Raw genomic sequence first — 17,306 nt, forward strand, 5'->3', positions numbered from 1 at the left:
CCCATCCCAGCCGAGCCGCGTCGAGCCGAGCCGTGCCGAGCCGTGCCGGTGGAGCCCCCCGGGCCTGGCAGCGCTGCCCGGCGCCGCCTGCACGGGCAGGGCTCTTCGCCTGACGCAGTGAGGAGCTGCAGCCCTTCTCTTCTCGGAGGCCGGGCTCCAGCGCTGGGATTTGCTCGGCTCCGGCTGCGTTTCCCTGCCCGCCTCCTGCCCCCGGCCCGCCCGCTTGGAAGGGCGCGGGGAGCCGCAGCCGCGGGTGCGTCCGCCGCCCATCACCGCGCTTCGGGGCTGGGCGCGCCGCCGAGAGCCGGGAGCCGCCTCCGGAGCAGGTAGGTGCGCCCGCATCCCCCGCCGCAGCCCGCCCGGGCCCCCCCCGCCGCCCCCGACCCCGAGCGGAGCCCCCCGCTCTGCTCCGCTCCGGCCCCGCGCCCGGTGTCGCCCCGCCGCGGCGCCCCGCGCTGCCCGGGAGCCCCGCGAGCCCCGCGCAGCCCCCGGTGGCCGTTCCGTGTCGCCAAACTTTTAGCGGCTGCAGCCCAGGTTGGGGCTCCGGCGGGAGGGGAGCGCGGGGCCGGCGGCGGGGGGAGCGGGGCGCCCTCCCCTCCGCGGGCGGGGAGTCCCCAGGTTCGGCCGGGGCTGCTCCCGCTGTCCTTATCGCCAGGGCGAGCGGGAGATCGGGACTGGAGCAGCTCCCCACGGCCGGGCCGGGGCCACGGAGCCGAGAACCCCTCCGGTCGCTCGGCCCGTGTTCCCTCCCCCACCCACGGGGATCCCCACTTTGGGGTCTCCCTCCGCCGGCGGGGTGCGCCCGAGCCGGAGCATCCCCCGGGGGAGCCTCTGCAACTGTTGCCTGCGGGAAGCCCCGGTGCTCCGGGGGAAGAGCCGGTGCCGCGGGCAGTAGCATGGCCTCGGGGGCAGGGGTCTTCCGCCCGGGTCGCAACTACGCCGCACGGAGCGCTCGGACAGGGCAGACCGTCGCCCTGACCCCAAATAACCCTGGAGGCTGCGAACCTTGGGGTGGGAGCTGTGGCAGAGCCGCTCTCCGGCTCTGCTCCCCCCGCCCCCCCAATCCCTTCTGCATTCCCACGCCGGCAGTTGGGACCTGCCTCCCCCCACACGCGCTCCTTCAGCGGCTATTTCTGTCCTCGCCAAACGCGCCGCACATAGAGCTTTAATTAAAGAAAATTAGTGGAGGAGGGCGGGGGGGGGTGTCCGTGCTCCGGAGAGGGGGACGGTCCCCGGGACCTCGCCGGGTGCGGCTGCCGTCGTCGATAGCTCGGGGGAGGTCGGGGGCAAGTGCCCGCCTGAGAGTTTGAGCCGCTTTCGCTTGCTTGGTGTTTTTTTTTTTTTTTTTTTTTTTTTTTTTTTTTTTTTTTTTTTTTTTTTTTTTTTTAGAAAAGGGCTGCGGTGGAGGTGGGGGGTGGGGGGGAGTTGGTACGGACACACGACGACGCGGGAACGTGTTCCTTCCCGGAGGGTGTGTTGCAGTTTTAATTATAATGACAGATCTTGCCGTAAAGTTCCGTCTTGGTTCCTGAATACAGGCAGAGCACGAAGCACCGACAAAGTCGCCCGTCGGACTGGGGTACTCGCCCGTCGGACCGGGCACTCGCCCTTCGGCTCAGCGGAGTTGTCAAATAATTTTTTTGGTTGCGTTTTAAATGAGGCTTGGCCGGGTCTGGGGGTCCTCGGGGCGGCGGCGGGGCGGTGCGTGGAACCCGGGGATACCAGGGACATGCGGGAAACCTCCGCTCTCTGGGCAGGATCCCTCCAACCAGCCCAAAGCCCCGGCGGTCCCCAGTCCTCGTCCCGCTCCATGTGGAGCGTGGCTGCTCGTCCCGTGCGCGGCGGGACCCGCCGGGCAGCCGCGCCCGGTGCTGGGGAGATGCCGGGGTGTCCCCCCCGCAGCCCTTTCCTCCTCCCTGGACAGAATCCTCCGCACCTCCGCTCATCCCTGCCTTTCCGGCTCGGGCAGCCCGCGGGACCTGCGGTGCTGCCCACGTCCAGGCTGTGATTTGCAGCCCCGGGAAAGCCCCGCGGAGGGAGGGGAGGGGGGGACTGGCATCACCAGGCTCCCCCGGGGCAGAGCCACCGCTCCCGCCTCCCGGGCCGGGGACTCGCCTCCTCCCGTCAGCTTCGCGCTTTCCGCCGCCGGTTCGCGCTGGATTAAATATTTAGAAGTTTGCAGCGGTGAATAAAGCGATCGTTAATAGAAATTGATGGCACCGATGCAAAGGGGGTGGCACCGGCGGCAGGAACGGCGCGGCTCAACGGGAGCGGGCGGGGCGCTCCTGGGACGGTTTTTAAGGGGTTTCACCCCAAGTTGAGGGTTTATCGCTCCGAATGCTGTGGCAGCGCCAAAACCCGGGAGCTGCTCTTCACATTTCCGACGATGTCTTTAAAAAGCATGTTTTTTCCGTCCTGCCTGCCTGGAAAGAATAACCCCCTGCTTTCGCAGAGACGAGGCAATCCGCTCGAATTTAGCACCTAAAATCCCCCGTCAGTATCTCCCGCCGTGCTGCCTGACACCAAGCAGGGCTCACACTCCTCTAGACCCTCTGGATTTGCCGTGGCAGCGGGGGGATGTCGGTAGGGATCGAGAGCGTGTCCCCAGCCCCTCGAAGCGCAGCACTGGGCAGTGGGGGGACCCCGTCCTGGGGAAGGCTGGAGCAGGGATGAAGTTTGCCCGATGACCTGGAGGAGCGAGCGGCCCCCGGGGTGGGGGTCGGGATGGCCTCCGCAGGGTGGGGTGGGAAGGACACGGGGCTGGCCGGGTGGCCGGTGAGCCCTGGCCCCGCACGCCGGGCTCCGCCGCCCCGCTCCGAGCTGGAGGCAGCGCTTCTGTCAGCGGCGGCGATGGGGCAGCGCTCGGCGGAGCGCGATGCGGTCCTGGCGCGGGTGCGGAGGCAGCGGGAGAGGGCGAGGGAAGACGAGCTGGAATAAGATGGAGGGACGAGCAGAGAGGGAAAGAAAGGGCGAGGGTTGCCCGGGGAGCGGCCGGGGGTGCGGGCCCACCCGTGCCCTCTCCGCAGAGCTGCTTCTCGGTGCGAGCGGCTTGGCGTGGGGATGGGGAAAGCGGAGGGCAGAGCGGAAAGCTCTGGAGCCGACCCGACGCCCCTGCTACGGGTGCCAGAGACAGTCTGTACCCACCAGGGCGGGTCGGTGCCGTGCCCACGCCCGTCCACGCCCCTCACCCCGCGCTGGGGGACGCTCCCCCGGCCCGGTGCTGCCCACGCGTGTCCCAGCCCGGCCGCCGCTCCGGGCTGGGGCAGCGCCGCTCTGTGACAACAGAAAGTGGCTGGAAAGGGGCGAGGCGTCACACGGTCTGCCTCCGGGAGGCAGGGAAAGGCTGAGGGACCGATGGGAAGGCATGAATGAATGAATCTCCATAAAGAGCCCCAAGCAGCAGGGAGAGGGAGAGAGGAGGAGGAAGGAGAGGAGGAGGAAGAGCCGGAGCAGGGCAGGCAGCAGCAGACGTGACGCCGGCAGGTAAGGGGGTGCCAGTGCCCCACGGCCCCGCGGTGCCTGGGATGGCAGGTTGGGGGGCACAGCCAAAGGGGACAGGAGCTACCGGGACCCTGCATGGGTTTAGTTTTTTTTTTTTTTTTTTTAAGGAAGCATGTTTTCCTCCTGACTCGTTGCAAAATGTGGAGTCCCCAAACTTCCTAGGACTCCTTTCCTCCCCCGGAACTGCCGTCCCGAGCCCGCCTGCTTTGGAGGGTTGCGGGCTGAGCCCGGCGGCAGCTCCCGGCGGGGACCGGCCCCGGCGGCTGGACCTGCTCCGCACCGGGGCAGCCCCGAGCCGGGCCAGTCTGCCCGGTGGCAACGACACTCAGCTGGGCGTCTAGAGTTACATTGCTGGGGATATCCAGCTTCTGCCGCGGCCCCTTTGCTTTCGGGGCTCAGTGGGGAGCTCCTCTCCCCCCGGTCTCCATCCCCCTTCGGCGTTCCGTCCGTGCCGTGGTTACATAAGGCAGAGGAGCCCGTAGCCAGCGCTGACGCGGGCCGGATCATCGGGATCGCACCCAGGGATGCCCAGAGCTGAGCTCAGCCTTGTCCGGCTGCTCGCCATCCTCGGTCACCCCTGCCCCGCTGCCCGCGCTGAGGCACCCGCTGCCTGTCCCTGCTTGCTGCGGGGACTGTGCGGCGCAGGTAGCCCTACACACACAGACACCCTGCCCTGTCCTGCCCTGCCCCTGCCCCTGGCTCTCCCGCAGAGCTGCCCCGCACTAACGCCGCTGGAATGCGCGCAGCCCTCGGAGCGCACAGCCGCACGCACACCCCGTCCATGGAGCAGCCTGGCTCCCGCAGACGGGCCCACGCCAAGGCGATGCACACTGGAAGTGTTTGCACACAAACACAGCGCTGCAGGCAGCACACGGGTCACGCTCCCGCACACACGTGGGCTGGTGCTCGCCAGGGGCTGGTGCTCGCCAGGGGCTGGCTGGTACTCGCCAGGGGCTGGTGCTCGCCACCGGCGGCACAGGGCTGGTGGGTGCTCTCGTCGTGCCGGCCGGGGCCGGCTCCCAGCCCAGGCAGGCGCTGGGAACTCTGCTGGGAACGCTGCAGGCCTGGCAGGGCAGCCCTGGCTGGCTGCGGTGGGCAGCTCTGCGGCTGCCCGCAGCTTCCCCCTCCCTGACCGAGGTGCTCCGAGCAGGGATCAATAATGCCTTTCTGATTGGCTTCAGTTCCCCATTCAATGTCACTGCATTAGGACTTGATTTTTCTCCCCTTTGACTCCTGGCCAGATTAGATTGTGAATTTGGCTGATTTCAAGCTACTGGGGGAGGGAAGAATCATACAGCGAGCAGAACTGAAATATCCTACAGGATCCCCTGGAGGGGAGAGAAATCAGGTCTAGATAAGAGCTTGTTCTTCCTGTCTGGCTAATGCTTCCCTGTTTGATGATCAGAAAACACAAGATCTAACCTCTCACCAGGATGCTTAACTGTGAAAGGTCAGGCTTTTGGCTTGTTCTAGGTGTAAGGTTTGTTACTGTGAGCAGTGGATTATGTATTCTGCTTCTCCGGTCTGTGCTAAACACAGGAGCGCACGATGCATGCAAACAGCAGGACGTGGTCAGTGCTTCTGAGGTTTATGAGTTGAGCTCTGGGTGTAACACTGGGGTTGGAGGAACTGTGATGGGGACAGGACACGAGGTCCATGCCCTGGGGAGCCCAGAGCTGTCCCATCTGTTCATCAAGCCTCAGCCCCATCCTTGGGCAATTTTTTCCAATACTTATTTCTCCATGTATGTGCTGGCGATGAGTGAGTGGGTTATGTCAGTGAAGCCCTGCATTCCAGAGGGACACAGAAAGCAGCACCCAGGAGCATCCCAGCTGTGCTGGTTGGGATGCTCTTCCCTGCTGGCTGCTCCAGGACCAGGATTTCATGCTGAGAAAAGCCACAGCAGCACAGCATCACCTGCATCATCCCAGCTGCTAGCACTTGCAATTGGTGTTAGCTCCAAGTGAAGCAAAAGCCTGGGATTATGTGGTTTTTCAGCAAAGGGCACTGGGAAGTCTGGTGGAGTGGAGAGACTTGTGAAGGAGCGGTTGCAGGGTAGTGAGGAGCCTGAGGAGAAGGGGATGTGGGGCTGGGGGCTTGCTGCAAGTAAGCTGTGCTGTTCTGGGCAGTGGGAAGGCAGCTGTAGAGTCACCAACAAGGCTGTGAGGCGCAGGGCTGAGGAGATGGGAAGCTGTGTGGAGGCTGTAAAGGGGGTATGAGCAAGGAGCACAGCCTTTAGCAGTGTTTGGCATGATTTTGTGCAGCTGCTGTATTTTCTTGTTGCTGCAAACCCAGGGCTTGGGGAGGGTTGGAGTGAGCCCGATGTCAGGACAGCACTGGGGGGGAGTACCTGGGTGTGGGGAGATGGAGATCTGATGGCCAGCAGTAAACTGGGCCCAGAGGAGGCTGGTGGGGAGGAGAGGATCTGTGTGGAGCTCGATGGGACAGCTGTGGAGTCATACACTGCCCAAACTGTGGGTGAGGAGGGAGGCAGAGCTGTGAAAGCAGTTGGTCTGTGAGGACCTTGGGGTGAAGGGACTGGAGGCCCTGAGCCTTGGTCCAGGATGCAGAGTGGTGCCAGGGGCTTGGTGGGGAAAAAGAGGACAAAGAGCATGAAATGATTCGTGTGGTGTTACTTGGCTGCTGGAGTGGGGAGTGCATGTATCCAGCACAAGGGTTATCTCAGTCCCTGAGACATCTGTGTAATAGGAGCAAATAATAATAAATACCAAAGAGAGGAGTTGTGAGAGTTAGCTCCAGGTGAGGGGGACCTGGAGCCTCATTGTGCCATGAGGAGCTGGGGCAGGAGGGTCTGGGGGAGGTGGCACTGAGGGGTTTATGAGCCTGGGTAAGGAAGCTGGGGGGACACAGCAGGAAGCTGGGGAGGTGGGAGTTGGTGTGGTTATGGCAGGAGCCCATGAGAAAGCTGTGTGTTTAAAAAAACGCCTCAATAAACAAACCCAAAGTGCCTATCAATCAGGGCAGGCTTAAATCTCTTGTTTGGGCTTGGTCTCTGCACTCCCTGGTCTGGTCCCCTGTGCAATATGAGGTTCAAGGTACAGTTAAAGAAGGCCCAGTGGCTGTAGAACCAGTGCTCATGAGGAAAGCCCTCAGCTAATGGAAGTGTGGACAGCTCCCTCGGGGAGCAGAGCATCCCACATCTGTGCCCTGAGAGCTCCTTGTCCTCTCTGGGGACTGATGAGGGAGAAGTGGGGTCCCAGGGCTCTGACCTCTGTTCTGCTGGGTGGGGTCCTGCCCTGCTTGGTGACCAAACCATCAGGGTATTGTTCTAACACATCATATGTGTTCAGGGCTCTCAGAAAAGCCAAATGACCACAATTCTGCTGGCTTCCCCTACCCCTCTCTCCTTTGTGCTTAGAGGGAGTCAGTGGGAAAATCTCCAAGATCTGTTTTTTTTTCTTTCCTATTCCAGCATTTCTTTATGAGCTGGACAAGGGCAATCTCTGAACTCATTCGTATTTTTAAATCTGCAGGAATAAGTGTATGGAAATGTATGTGTTTTACTGTATCAGCTGCTATCAGCTTTTAACTTTATTACAGTAAGTGCAGAGTTTTCGTGGGCCAAACTCATTTATTGGATTTAATGGAGTTAAACTGCAGGCAGATTTGGCTACTTGTTTGTGTATATCTTTGTAAAATGGACAGGCAGAGATCATAAAATCTTATACTCTCTATGGCATCTTTTAGGGAAAAGTCTTCCAATATGTTTTATAAACAGCATACATATTTTGCTACAGTGTATTCTCATACCTAACACAAGGCACTTTAGTGCTGCTTCTTTTCCCTTTCCCAGAGCTATATGTATGTATATGAACTTGGATTTGCCTGCATTCTTTTCTCTTGCTCCTTTCCTTAAAAGAGTCTTTAGCAGTTTTAAACAATTTAACTGGATTTCTTTTTTTCTTTTTGGTGTATTTGTATATCTTCCTAGAAATGGTAATAAGAACTCTTGCTCTGAAGGGCTCAAAACGAGGGAAGAATAATGTTTGTAAAGCCTCTTGCTAAATATCCAAAGCACTCCTAAACCATCCCAGCTGCAGATGCATGATCTCAGGAAGTTTCACAGGTGCTGTGATACATTTGAGGGGCTGTCTTTCCCCCCACCCTTTTCCCTGAGATTCTGTTTTCTTCTATTTTCACAATGTGATGCTATCCATCTCTTGACCTATCCTGGGCTGGGTTTAGATGCTGCATGTGCAGGGCCTTTCCCAGTGTAACATGGGAAACTGACACTTGAAGCTGTAGAAAAAATGTATTTCTAGGAGATGGATTTATTTTCTAATGAGGTATTTGATGTTTTTCCAGGCTCAAAACAAATTAGACCCAGATCTGTGGCTGCAGGGCATTGGGAGGGGAAGTGGTTGATGAGCTGAGCTAATTAATTGCACTTACTTATGACTTATCAAATGGTGATCACCACCCCATATGGAGCGCTTGAGTGTGTGGAATTGAGGGGAGAGGATATTGATATGTGGGATAAATGTAAAGCAGTGGTCAATGGCAAGGACATAAATAAATCTGGAGATTCTGGTGACATTAAAATAAATTGGGGGTAGTGAGGTATGAGAGAGACTGGATGTCAAAGGAACCCTATAATGTATTTATATTCCCACTCAGGATTTGCTGGGGTTTCTAAATAATGCATTAATTCAATTACACATTCTTAATTAGTGTTTTCTCAAATTGGAGCAACATCATTAATTTACTGCGTCATATTTTTATTTTGCTGGTGTGGTGAGTTTCATTTTCGACTCTTTCCCCTCTCTGGTTTGTGAGACTCGTAACACTCAGCTGTGATGCTCATGCCACAAGCTGCAGCTTCTTTGGGAATACCAGTTTTCTGTATTATGATTTTTTAAAATATTTTTTTTTTTTACGCTGACAGGCTGCACAGCACTGACCTGACCCTGTAATAGAAGGAAGAGGGAGAAAAAGAGCCCAGATCTGAAGCAGCTCCTTTTGAATGCTGAGCAGCATCTGTTCTCCGTAGAGCAGGGTGATCTGCAGCATGCTGGGGCAGGATTAGACCCTTTGGGCTCCCCCAAATGGGGTTATTTCATATTTTTCCTCTCTGAAAACTCATGGTACTTGCAGGGGTGGGTGCTCCCCGTCCCTCTGGGGTGAGTGCGACACACAGGGCTGCTCCTCCCAGGCCCTGGCACTGCGCAGGGATGGGGGGGCACAGGGAGCTGCGTTGCCACCCCGTGGGGCTTGTCTGCCTGCTTCTGCACGGGGAAGGTTGAGGGACAGCTCCTGTGCCCTTCACTGCTCTGTCTGCAGGGAAGATGTGCTCCCGAGAGCTGCTCTCGGGCATTTGTTCTGCGGCAGCTCCTGGAAAGCAGAGCTGGGTCAGTGGCACGTGTGCAGGTGGGTGCTGGTGCCAGGGCTCTGGTCCTCACCACGAGCCAGGCTTGGGGTTAGCACTTGCTTGAAACAAATGTGTTTCCTGGTTTATTGAAGTTAGAGGATGGTAGCTGATCAGGGGGACGAACGCAAGCCAAGACTGCTCCCTCCAAGCGACGCCTTCCAGACCGACACTTGTCCCAACTTCGCAGAGAGCAGTCTGGGCTTTTCTACCCCCCACCCCATTTCTTCCTTTTAATTTTTGTTCCTGGCTTTGCTTCTCTTCCCCGCCCTCTGCCCACGCTCTGCTCTGGCTCGGAGGCGAGCGGTGCAGCCTCCAAAGCCCCATTCATCACCGCCTGCTCGCCCGGCACCGGCAGCCGCCGCTCCATTGATTGACTGCGGCGGGGAGTGAATTTTAAATCGTTACGCTCCTGAGACGGCTTTTAAATATGAGGAAAATCAAGTCTGTTAAGAAGCCTTGTGGAAAGGGTGTCTCCAGCCAGGGAATTCCATGTGGCACCGGGTGCTGTTTGGATCCAGGGGAGATTCTGCTGCTCTGGACCTCACGGGTGTTCTTGTGTGAGCCTGGGCCACTCCGTGCTGGTGTGATGAGAGTGGGCAGGCAGCTGCTGGTGGAGAATTAAGTAGAAATATTTCACTGTAGAAAACACTATTGTGTAAAGCCATCCATCTGCTGCCTGTCTAATGCTTTGCATGAATTAATGAGCTGATTGATTAGGAGAACCTTGCAGCAGCCGGCTGAGGGAAATATTCTTGTCCTCATGTTACAGGTGGGGGGAGCTCAGAGGTGCACAAGTTAAGATTAAGGTTTCCAAGCTGGGTTGGATTTTTTTGCAATTAGTGAAGTCTACAGCTGAAGCATTTGTCTGTCTTGATCAGTCAGATTTTTTTGGATGTGTCTTACCTTCAAGAGAAGTTGTGAGAGCTTGCTGTGGCTGCGACTCAGCCCCGGACAGTCTCTCTCAGGATCTGATCTTCCAGCATGTTTGTGGAAAAAAAAAAAAAATCTGCTTCAGCTCTTGGCTGTGGTGTTTGCAACCAACAGTCTCCTTTCTTTCTACTCTCACCATTTCTTACAACGTTGGCTGTTTAACACACCTTCCTGTCGCTCCACAGCCTTCACCAGTCAAAGCTTTCTGTAAGCATCCCCAGTTCCTCACAGTATCTCTCCTGGCCACCTGCAGCTGGCAGAGGCAGGTTACTGATGGCTGATGCATGGAGCATCCCTCTCCTCCACGCTACGACGAGTGCAGCTTTTCAGGAACGGTGCATTGAGCAAATGTCACTCCACAGCCCCAAAAATCTATCAAAGGAAATGACAGTGGCTGTAAGCATTAATCATCCCGTATCATCAAAATAAAGTTGTTGCAATGGAGTATTGTCAAAGGATAAATGTCTTAACTTCAGCTCAGTGCTGGTTCCTTTAATGCTGGTGGTTCACCAAGCAGGAGATGGTACTTGTGTGGCCCAGGGCCTCATCTTGTGACATTATTAATTAACCTTTCCCTCTCCAGGATAAACAGTTGGTCAGTTTGGTTACCAGGAAAAAGCCTGGGACACTTGAGAAGCTGAAGTAGTTTCTTTTTATCATTGTCCTGAGAAATTTGTGCCTGGCCTGGAGTAAAAGCAGGGGTGTGTGGAGCAGCACTGTAGGGGCACTTCCCACTCAGCCTTCTGAGTGCCCACTGCCCCCCCCCCAAAAGAAGGGTGGATTTGTTAAAACAATGCAAAAAAGGCAGTGATTAAAAAAATATATTAAACATCTGATTTGCAGTGTAAAAATGCCTGTTTCTGCTTTACTCCTGCCAAAGGACGGGGCTGGAAAGCAAACCCTGTAACCCTTGTGGTGGTCTCACCTGCTCAGAGTGAAGCAGGTACAAATGCTGATGTGGGCAGACATCAGGAGTGTGCCAGACACGGCTTCCATCAGGACCAGTGGGATGAGGGATGGGACTGCTGGTGGATTGGCTCCTGGGGGTGAGGGAGGCACTGCAGTAATGTCTCTTCCAGCCGCCGTCTCCAGGGAAGGTGGTGCTGAACAATCAATTGCAAAGTCTGGTGTGTGGCCCAAGGGGGATGGAGAGCTGCTGGAAATCTCTTTGTGTTTAAAATCTGGGCATTCAAGCCAGTCTCCTGTGTTTTCTGGCACCATTGAACTTCTATGCTGCCCGGGTTTGAGCCTTTGTCCTGTAGGGGCTGCAGGGACCTGGCCTGTGCTAGGAGCAGGCTGTGCTTTGCCAGCTGTGCAGCAGAGCAGGACACTGAGGGGGCAATGCAGTGGAGCTCTGCCTCTGCCCAGCCCTGCTGAGCAGGCAGCTGGGGCTGGAAGTGAGGGGTGCACAGAGGGTGGATGGGGATTATTCACACCTTGCTGAGCCCTTCTGGTGTTGCTGACTTGTCCTGGCTCCTTTTTTTATATTGTCCATGGAAATGCTGAAGCCTGGGCTCAGGAATGATGCAACTGCTCGTGAAGAACATCTACCACAGAGGACCAAGGGGAAAACTTCAATAAATCAACACGTTTCAACCTCTGTCCCAGTTCACAAAGGAGCAGAAACTGGGCTGTGGAGTTCGTGTAACTGCTTCATATATAAAGAAAAAAGGAGAAATAAGTCTGTGGGATGAGATTCTTAAAGCTTCATTAGAAACCATACAGTTATTTAGGTTGGAAAATTGCCTAAAAGATAAAGTCCAACCATAATGCTTAGAAGCAAAGTGAATGTCACAGCCCCATCCAAGTTCAGAGAAGTTTGTGTCTTTGTTTACTGCATGGGTCAGTTTGTTAATCTTGAGCTTCACTAATGGACTTGATGATCTTGGAGCTATTTTCCAATGCAAATGATTCTGGGATTCTCCAACAATTTTGCAGAAAAGTCCTCTTCTGTATTAAAATAGTTTCCAGTTGTGACCTAGCTTGCAGGTTCTCTAATACCACATTGGCTTTAGGAAAAAGCCCCAAACTTTCTGCATGGCTTTTCCCCCTCTCTGTCAATAAAGAATAGATGATTCATGTTATGAATTTTTTTTGTCCATTCTAGTCCCAGTCTTAACAAAACAGCCATGAAACAGCATCATCTTGTATAGCCCTTATTTGTGGGGGTAAACAGAATAACACGCTTTGTTTTAATGAGGCTGGCTTGGGAATTAAGCGTGTGTCACTTATTGATCTTGCTTTTTCTCCCTATTTATTTTAAAAAGCTGTTGTCTTTATTTTCAGCAGGTGAAATCTGAAGTGTTGTTGCAAATGCTGACTTTCTTCTGTGGTTTAGATTGCAAGCAGCTCCTCGGAGCCAGGGCTTGTGGGGTCCTTGGAGGTGCTGAGTTACAGGTAACCTGTCCTGCACACAGCATGTAAAGATGGGACATGACCTCCTGAGCTGGTCAGGTTTTCTGTGACCATCTGAGAACCCCTTACCTGTCATCAGAATGATATCTAGAGCTGGCAGCTGCATTCAGTGGGTAAACCTGGAAGTGAAGTGACATGCCCAGGGTTATCTGGGGTGTCAGTACCAGAGCTGTGCTGGGACCAGGTCCTTCAACACCTGCTTCTGCACTATCCACAAGACTTCCTTACTGTCTTTGTCCTTAGTTTTGCAGTGCAAGGAAATTCTTGTTTAATTTTAAATGTTCTCCTAAATCTTGGTGACGGCAGATTGACGTAAGCGTGCGCTGGATCAGGGCCTGTTCTCTTATGCATATGGATGCAGACACAGCTGTAAGCCTTTTCCATCTCAAGGCTTCTGCAGGGAAAGGAGAGATCTTCCCTCCCTGCCCATGGGTGTGTCCCCTCTCCCCTTGCACCAGGAGCAGCAGCTGGCCTCCAGTGTGAGAGCATGGGGGTGAATTTGGGTAGAATGGCTGCTTGCTTGGCTCAGTCATTGTCCATCAGGATTCCTGGTGCAGCCTGTGTGTGTGTGCAGCCTCCTGGGACATTTGGGAGCTGGGCATGGCAGCAGGGAGAAAGCCTCTGTGTTGTGGTTACACCTTCCTTGGACCTCACAAACTGGGAAATTCTTCAAGCTTGATGCTCTTGAAGGTTTTGTGTTGTATGTCAGCACATGAACGACAACATTGCATGTTGGCCATGTCTTCTCTGCCAGCTTGCCCAGGATTTTGCTTTTGCTGGTGTCACCAGCAGCCAAAATGTGGCTGCTGCCCTGCGGTGGGAGAAGCAGCTCCTGAAAAGGGCAGCACAAACAGGCAGGGTCAGATGGCAAGGCAGGTTGTGTTCATCCCAGCTGGTCAAAAGCAGACTGGAAAGCCCAGGCTCTGCATCTCTCTTCATGTGCACCATCCCCTCAGTCACACCATAGCCCCTGTGCTTGCTCCAGAGAGCACGAGCTGCTTCCTCATCCCGCTACCATATCTGCAACATCCAAGGGGGCTTTACCAGCATGGATTGTGCCCAGGAAGCTCCTGAATCAACCTGGATGCAGCCTGATGAAACTGCAGGGAGACAATTAAAGGAAAAAAAGGTGGTGGAGAGAGCAAGTCAGCCCAAGTCTGTTGATGGCGATTCCATCTTACTTAAAAAGGATAGCAAAGTATAAACCATTTAAATATTTCATCTGCAGAAGAGCTCTGAATGAGTTTGTACTACGTGTGCATGTGTGATGAATGACTGGGGGTGGCAGCAGGAGCAGCAGCAAGCACCAGCCCTGCTCAGGCCCATGTGCATGTGGGGGAAGTGGTTGTGTTGGTTAAAGTGCTTTACTTAGAAAGGGAATTCATATTTTATTCTTTTGTTGGTGAAAGTTATCACTGTCTTAACAGGTTGGGTCTGACTATCTGAAGACAAGGGCCTTATCCTGCTCCTCGGTGCTTTTTGCCTGTGGGGTGCCTGGTGACTCTGGAGGATGCTCAAAATAGCCCCAAATCAGAGCTGTGCCTGCCCAACCTTGTGGAGAGTCACGAGGTCACTGGTGTAACTGGGAGGAGAATTTGTCCTTCTAGCTTTAAAAATAGCTGTGTTTTCTTTAATGGCGTTTTCCTTGGGGCAGCCAGGAGCTTGCAGGAGTGCACAGCCCAATTGAGGTGCTGCTGAGCGGGAAGGAGTGCCTGGACACCCCAGTTAATCCCATTTCTAAACCACATTTGTCTCTAAAAATGAACCAAACCAAGCTGGATTTCTTCTTCCTTCCAAAATTTTTTATTTGACTGGATTTCTAGAGCCAGATTGATGATGTTTCCTTTGTGGAAAATGCTCTCTGGTATAACTAAATAGGATTCTGTAATCTCCAGCAGGTGAAGTGTTTAGTTAGGGTCCAAGGGTGGTGTTTTTTCATCCCAACTCTGTCTGCCCTTACCAAAGTGCGGGGTTTTCTAGCGATGAGTGATTTGGGGCTTATCTCTGGGAAGTGCCGTGAATGCCAGACCTGTGCTTACACAAGGAGAGAAATGCATGAATTTTTCCACATCAGTAGGAGCTGGAGATTTTGCTAAAGGTGTCTCCAGCTGCAAGGAGCGAGATACGGCTCTGCTGGAGAGCTCTGAAAGGCAGAACCGAGTAGAAAATTTAAATGTGGATTTAATGCCTCAGAAAGCCATCTGTAAGGGAAGGTGCAGGTGCTGGCTGGCTCTTGGCCATGCAACAGGTCACTTGGGCTGGCTGGTTGTGAGGCTGCTGAAGCACAGGCGTGGTGTTTAATCTGACTTGGGAGATGTTCATTAGGGAGCCCTGGGCTGTGGCACAGCCCAAGGCCGGTGATGTCTCTGTGAGTGCCCTCCATGCACTGCTTGCACAGGGTCCGGCTGGATCAGCTGCTTGTGCCCCCATTTTTAAATGGAAAAGCTGCATTGAAGGTTGTCAGGACCTGGGATGCAGACTGACCACAGCCAGGGCAGGGTGACTGGGATGCAGTTGTCTTCCAAATTCCAGCCTCTTGCTGAAGAAAAGGAGAAGCAGTACATACAATCTGTTTGCTGCCCTGTTAGATGATGAGGCAATGGCTGGACCTCTTAGCTGATACTACACAGCACTTTTGTGGAGTTACAGGGTGCCTTGGTTAAACCCCAGATCTGTATGGACACGGGGCTGACAGCTGCACCTCCTCCTGCTGCTCATTCCATTTTGGCAGGGAGGCTGTGCTGGGCATTCTGGTGTCCAGGGCAGGTCTGTGCAGAGCAAACCCGCGCTGGGAGGGAGCATCACCTCTGCCCTGCTCAGCTTCTCAGGCCTGAGAACCATCTGTGCTCACCCCACCAGAGCAGTGGTCGTGGTCAAGGTGCAGCAGTGCCCTGTTTGGGGGTCCCTGCAGCCCCCTGTGCCCCAGCCTTGCTGCTGCTGGGTGCTGCCCTGAGCATCACATCAGCCTTGCCCCTGGCTGTGCCCCCTCCTCACACCCCCCCGCGGGCTTTTGTTGCCCAGCACGTAGCTGATGTCAGTTTGTAAAACAATACTTCAGCATTACCCAGAGAAAACACAGACAGCATTGTACAGCTGGGAGCAACATTGATTGAAGTGATATTTAATCCAAGGAAAATACATGATACATAGTCTAGGATTCCTCGCTTATCCATCGCATAATGCAGTTCATGGGGATTAAATATCCCTCCTGTAAAGTTGGTTGAGATCAGTGTTGTTATTTGTTTTGCAAATGATCCTGACAGTGATGCTGAGAGCTATTGATTACCAATGATTCTTTAAAAATTACTATTATACTGCAAATTACAAACCTTGGGGGTATCCAGTTATATGATAATGGAAAGGCATTGGTGTGTAATGACACATGCATCATAACAAATTTGCTCTGGCTATATAATGGAGATTGAAAGGGACATGATTTATAACCAAGAGAATTAGCTGCTTGCCATGATACATCTGAGGTAACATGACAACTGTCTAGTTGTTCATTGTGGCAAGAAGTTCTGATGATTAGAAGGATTTAAAAATAAATGAAAGGAAAAAATAAAAGCAAAATCTCCTCTACTTTTTCATTTAAAATATGTAAACCACTCTTCTAATGAATAAATAGCAAAAAATCCCTCCATCACTCTCCCAGGAGCATCCACAAAGCACTGCACAGGTGCAAACCAAGGCTGCCAGTCCTGGTGGAACTCCTGGGTTTGCCTGGAAAGCCTGCAGAGCTTCTGGCCGTGGCTGTGATGGAAGTGCAAACAAGATCCCTGAATCTGCTGGGAATTTCAATGCATCTGTGCCCTTGAAGGCAGTGGAGGACACTCGTGTTGAGTTGTGTGCTCTCACTCCTGATGATGAATGCCTGATAACACAACTGCTTGTCTTCCAGGCTCTCCTGGTGTTCCCCAGCTCCCTAGCTGAGGACTGAATACTTGATGTGTTTGAGTGGAGCCTGAGGGCTGCTTCAGCCTATGGTGGCTTTAGCAGAGTCACAGGAGCCTTGGCTACTCTGGGGGCAGAGCTGGCTGCTGTGACCTTGCCCTGCCATCCTGGGATGGCACAGAGGGCTGGTAGGAGGATTTTGCATTGAGGAAGGTGTGTGGTGTGAAGGTTAACTCCTGTGGCATCCTGTGCTCTGGGTGTGCTGCAAATAGCAAATGCCAGCAATGCAAACAAACCATTTCCTCATCACCCAGCTGATCCATAGTGGAGCCCACAGACAGCAGTGCCTGGGTCTGTGCTTCTGTGTTAACATGTTCAGCTGGGCATGGTGAAATGCATGTCCAGGAGCCAGTGCCAGCAGAAGCACTTGTCAAACAAAAGGGAGGGAAAAACAGTTTCCCTTCTTCACCAGCACCTTCTCAGCATCTTTTGTCATGAAGGTGTGTATTGCACTGAGAGTCACCAGGCTGCCAGTGTGGAGAAACACCCATGGACCGGAGTCCTCCTCCACAGACACTGATTTACTTTTGCCCTGTGCTCTTTTATTCTTTGGTGCTGCAATAGTAGGGACACTTGCCCAGTAATTTCTTGAAAGAATTTTAGCACTTGATAACATGGCTCTTCAGGTGGGAAAAGAAAGAGGTGCATACTTGTTTAGGTATTATTCTGTACAAGAGCTGAAGATCCAGCTCCAGCCTCCCATGAATCCCACTGGCTCACTTGGGAGTGGTATGGAGGATGTTTGAAATAAGAAAAGGTAACTTGGAGCCCACATGCCCGAGTGGTTGGTGGGAGGTGAGTGCATCCCTGAGCACAAGCAGCACTGTGCTGTTACCCACCTTATCCAGAGGAATTACTCCCTCTGCCTGAAGTGTAAGCAGTGTCCTGGGATGAGGCTGCCAGGCTTCCTCCCAGAGTGAGGAGAAGCAAGGGCTCTTTGAGACCACACCATAGAAGCAGTTTGTGAGATAAAAATCAGTGCAGAGTAAAATTCTCCTCCCTGTGGAAGTGCTGGCCCTTGACTTGCAATAAAGCACTTGTGCTTTTTACTCTGCAGGTCACTGTGTGCTGTACCCTGTCTTGTGGCCTGTTCCTGTGTGTGCTGTGCTTCAGGGGT

General features: G+C 54.0%; 1 protein-coding gene across 2 annotated transcripts in view; it reads left to right on the forward strand.

Moving 5' to 3' along the window:
* The first annotated feature begins 219 nt into the window (after positions 1 to 219).
* Positions 220 to 17,306, forward strand: part of ELFN1 (extracellular leucine rich repeat and fibronectin type III domain containing 1) — a 103,452-nt gene continuing 86,365 nt past the window's right edge. The window contains exon 1 of one of the 2 annotated variants that reach the window (XM_053957984.1): positions 220 to 326. The gene's annotated coding sequence lies outside the window, so the exon portion shown is untranslated. Of the gene's footprint in view, positions 327 to 3,399; positions 3,484 to 17,306 lie in introns of those variants that run through there. The other variant, XM_053957985.1, reaches the window with a different exon arrangement.

This window comes from Vidua chalybeata, chromosome 16 (genome assembly GCF_026979565.1).
Source record: "Vidua chalybeata isolate OUT-0048 chromosome 16, bVidCha1 merged haplotype, whole genome shotgun sequence".
NCBI lineage: Eukaryota > Metazoa > Chordata > Aves > Passeriformes > Viduidae > Vidua > Vidua chalybeata.